Source organism: Chenopodium album, chromosome 6, assembly GCF_948465745.1.
Source record: "Chenopodium album chromosome 6, dcCheAlbu1.1, whole genome shotgun sequence".
Classification (NCBI taxonomy): Eukaryota; Viridiplantae; Streptophyta; class Magnoliopsida; order Caryophyllales; family Amaranthaceae; genus Chenopodium; species Chenopodium album.
In genome coordinates, this window is record NC_137839.1 from 59795387 (window position 1) to 59800490 (window position 5104).

General features: G+C 27.2%; 1 pseudogene; it reads left to right on the plus strand.

The window, feature by feature from the left end:
- Positions 1 to 3619: 3619 nt before the first annotated feature.
- On the plus strand, positions 3620 to 4150 carry LOC145637010 (agamous-like MADS-box protein AGL29 pseudogene; annotated as a pseudogene).
- The last annotated feature ends 954 nt before the right edge of the window (positions 4151 to 5104 follow it).

Sequence of the window (5104 nt, forward strand, 5' to 3'; positions counted from 1 at the left end):
TTATTTCAAAATGAACCCTGATTTTATAATCATTAAACTTTAGAATCAACGTTACATATCTTTTAGTTCTATCATCATCAATTAATTTCCCCTTTCATAATTGACAAAATTTTGAATTTTTGTGTTTTTAGGTTAAGCCGTTGCAAAGTGGATGAGGTTGGTTGTTATAGACGAAGGTTAGGCTTAAGTTTTGCAGGGAAAAATAAAAGTGTTCCCTACTAGCTAGATTTTATTGCGCGAAAACCAAAATGGGTTAGTGATAGTCAAACTTTTTAAATTTAGGGGTATTTTTTTGATAAAATTTTAAGCGAGTAGTTGTTGACAAAATGACCTATTAGATGGGTAGATTCTGACAACTTTTTTTCCTAAAAATAAAAAATAAGCTATTGGAAAATTAAGATACATAGATACAATTTTCCTTTTTTTTTTTTTTTTTGTTTTTTGACAAAATAAAAAAGACATTTTTATTTAGAGAAAATAGTGGTACATAGGAAAAATATATATATATTTTCTTACACCTAGAAAAAAAATATAACCTCAACCTACTCATTCTTAATAGTTAAGGTTGTAAAATTTTTAAAACAATTTTTTTTTTCTTAATCTTTTTCATAAATGTTTCGAGAGGTTACATGTATTGACTGCCTTTGTTGGTGTTGCTCTCTAATTTGACTAGTAACGCCATTTTGGCTATTTATATGTATATAAATATATTTAGTCGCCGTTACATAATTAATTGCCTTCTTTCATGATGCAACATGATTTTCCTCCATCTATTTATTGATTTCCTACCATTCTTATATAACATCTTCATACTTTTAAATGTGATTAAACATCAATCACATTGAAAAAAACAAATTAGCCATTATGTCCTTCTCTACATAATTTTGGGGGTTAATATACTCTACTCTTTTTATCCATCTACTCGTTGAAATTACAATCAATTCTCGGAATTGTGATAATAACGGGCGTGATAACCAATACCATTAAATTGATGATGATTCAAGAATCAAGTCTGATCTAGTAGCCACTTTCCAAATAAGTTATTTATTGTTTTGTTTTCGATAGAATTCTTATTCTAAAAGTAAATTGAATTTTGCTCTCAGATTGGTTTGTATTCGTTCTCATTGTGAAATCAAATTAAAATGATTCAATCTTTCAAGTAACTAATTAACTATAACTATCATAAAAAACTTCTATAAAAATTTAATATCTTCAAAATATATTTATTAGTCGAAATTAATTTTTTTTTCTTAGGCCCATTCATTAATTAATTGTGAAATTTACATACAATTAAAGCTTGAATTTTTTCATCATACACTCTAGAATTTTTGTATTTGCATCTATACCTATGAGTTTTTATAAAAATCTGTAAATACCCTTAATGACTACAGGATGAATGAAATTTGATTAATTATACCTTTAAACCACCCGATCCTATTCTCCATCCTGAAACAACCTCTCCCTTCCCCCAACCCTAAAATCACCCTAGATCTCCTCCGTCCATCCTCCCTTAATAAAATATTTGGTTTTGGGGGATGGGAATTGGGATAAGGGGTTAGTTTCAAAGGGTAGAGGAAGGGATATAAGGTAGTTTCGTGGCATAATTAACTTTACTAACTTATGGTTCTAACGACCAATAGTCATGAAGAATATTAAGTGCATTTTTGAAAAAACCCGAGTAGGGGTGCCCATTCAGTTTTCGGTTTGGATTTAAGTAAAATCCAATCCGATCCGAAATATAATTCAGTTTATAATTTTTCAATCCAATTTGATCCGAATCACTCTCTTAATCCAATCTGAAATAAAATTCGGTAAGGATTTGATTCGAAAATCCGCATTAAAATACGTAAATTTTAGGCATCTAATAGACTAATACAATGATATAAAAATAAAAAACAATAATAAAAATAATATTTTGTCCAATCCTTAATATATATTAATACAAATCTGGAAAATATTCATGACTAACACAGATTATTTAATATCCAGTCAAAATAAATTGTTCAAAATAACTAGTACAACTACAAGGCAGCACCATTAGTCCATTACAATAATAGTTAACAATGTAACCCAATGCACAATTACAACTACAAGGCTGGAGGTTAAGAGAGCAGGAAACAACAACTTTTAACCGCAACTTTGAGAAACAACTACAAAAGTCCATAGTCATACATGTTAAATTTTACAATTTGGTTTTCAGTTTAGTTTGGATCCAATTAGGGTCAATCTAATCCAATCTAAAATTCTAAATTTACAAAAAATCTCAATCTGATCCGAATTGATTATTCGGTTTCGATTGGATTGGATTTTGGTTTTAATTATATGGGCACCCCTAAAATCGAGGGTATACTATGAATTTAAAAAAGTGCAAGGGTGATATAGCGAATAAATTGAAAACTTGGCGTTATATGGTGAAAAAAATCGTTTAATAAGCTTTCCTTCATTCCACATATATTACACCATGTTGACTATTACACTACTTAAAAATTTATTATGATTTACTTTTAGTGAAATTATAGTCTTGTGAAATCTTGCTGACTTATCCCGATTAATACTTTCTAGATATCAAATTTTAATAATTTTTACGTAATGAGAATTAAACATATCAAAGGTTAAAGTTTCACATTAGGAACCATAAAAATCTCTATGGTTCAATATCTCTTAAAACTAGGAAGTATAATAATTATGCTACACTAACCATTTGAATTTCTTCCTTTAAAAATACATATTATTAGAATTGTTCATCTTTATCCAAAATAACATATAATCCAATTAAAATATAATCCCTCTTAAAGTAAAAAAAAAAATCTCATTAACAACATGTAATAGAAGACACTTTCAAATATAACAACCACTTACTCACCTCTTATTTTGTAAACTTTTTAAAAATTGGAAAACCTTATTAAAGTTAACTCATATAAATAACTCTAACACCTCTAATATTTTTGTTAACTTTAACTTGGTGAATGCAAAATGTTATGTAGTTAATAATCAAATGATGTTCTTACTCTATGTTATTTTAGCTTTTGTTATTTTTAATCTCATAATAATCTAGTAAACTAACACCAATATCTAGAATACGTAAAATAAAATCAATTTTTATTTAAATTCTTTATTTTCCTCGTATACAAGAAGTCGAATTTCAAATAAATTTTATAATTTTTCTTGTATTACTTTGTTTGTTAAATATGAGACATAAAAGGGGACATCATCACTAATACCATTATGAAACAAATGGTTAATGAGGAAAATGTAAAATAATTTAAAATATTTGACTGTTCAAAACTTATTAAAACACCTTGGGCTTATTAGGTGGGAAATATATCATTATTAGACCAATAATACTATGGAATAAGCTAAAGTGGATTCTATGTGGGAAATATATTATTTTTAATACCTATGAAATCTGCTAAAGTAGATCTATTGAGATTTCTTCCCATATTTAAATTTTTATTCCCATTTTAATAAATAAATATCAACGGTTAGATCAACATCTTTTTTATTAAAAAATCAACGTTCGGATCATCCGTTGTTCTCCTTTAAAAGCGATTTTAGATCTAGCTTTGTTATTTCACAATAAAATTATAACATACATAATAACAAAAAATAAGAGAGGAAAATGGGTCGTCGAAAGATTGAAATGAAGAAAATAGAGAAAAGCTCATCAAGGTTGGTTACTTTTTCCAAGCGTCGATCAGGCGTTTTTAAGAAAGCAAATGAGCTTTCTACCTTGTGTGGAGCAGAGATTGCAATTCTTGTCTTTTCTCCCGGAGGAAAACCCTTTTCATTTGGGAAACCAAATATTGAAACTGTGGTTAATCGATTTCAAAATAGAAATCAGAAACGAGGTAGAAGCCATAAAAATGGATCTCGTGCATCGAACAAGAAGACTCATAATCGAGTTCAAAAGCTCAACCATGAACTCATCAATTTGGATGCTCAAATCGAGTCTGAAGCTCAAAAAAATGAGAAATTTAACCAATGGGGAAACAATTGTTTGTTTGAGGGAAAACAACCAATTGAAAAACTTGACTTAAATCACCTGAAAATATTTCAGAGGCAACTAAATGATTTTTGCACCAATTCAAATAGCCAGGTGATGGAATATGAAGCATCGCAATCCTTATTGCTTTTGGCAAATATGGAGTAATTCAATTCAAAAAGATTAGCAAAAACTTGGTTACTAAATTAAATAATATCTTATTTCAATAGAAGCCATAAAGACGATGGTCAATAAAGTTATTTAAATGTTTGTTGTTTTTCCTTTGAATAGTAATATTGTAATCTTAATTTTCATGAAATCATAATAAATTTGGGTGTTAAATTTTAAGCCTAATTATAAGTTTATTATTGCTTTTATGTTTCTACTTCCAGCAAAAGTATACTTTTCCAATTACATGACTATAATTATTTAAACAATACATAAATACAACTTTTTAATTTATTCCTAACTTTTGAAATTATAATTGAATGTTACATACTAAGCTTTGGTATTAAAATTAACATAAATTCATTAAATTAATTTGATAAAAAAAATTGATACATGGAACATTAAATTAGCTATTGTTCATGTCATTCACAATGTTGATAATATATAAATACATGTTTTAAAATATACTTTGTATACTATATTTTTCACAATGTATAGAAGAAATGACACACTACATCATTCATTTGATATTTAAATATTAAATAATTTTACATGAGTATGTAAAATTATAATGTGTAATGACATTCATATTAAAATTACACCTAAGTGTTAGGTGTATCATGACAATTGCACATCCTAAGTCAATAATTGGTGAGAAAAAGTTTTTAATAAAACATTTCAATAATTATTACTAGATGATATGTTTCCTTATTAGTTTGATTTATTGCCAGTTTTAAAGATATTTCATAACCTTTTCAATTAGGTAGGGTATTTCAGTTTCCATAAATTCTTGATTCATAACTTAGCAGGTTGCAATTTTAATTTCCATATCCCAAAGTTTAAGGCCCACTCTTTTCACCTTAATTATATTTGTTGAAATGAAAATATTTTTACTAAATTAAAATCATTTGTACAAAATTAAATTGTTTTTGTTTAACTTGAATTATTTTTACT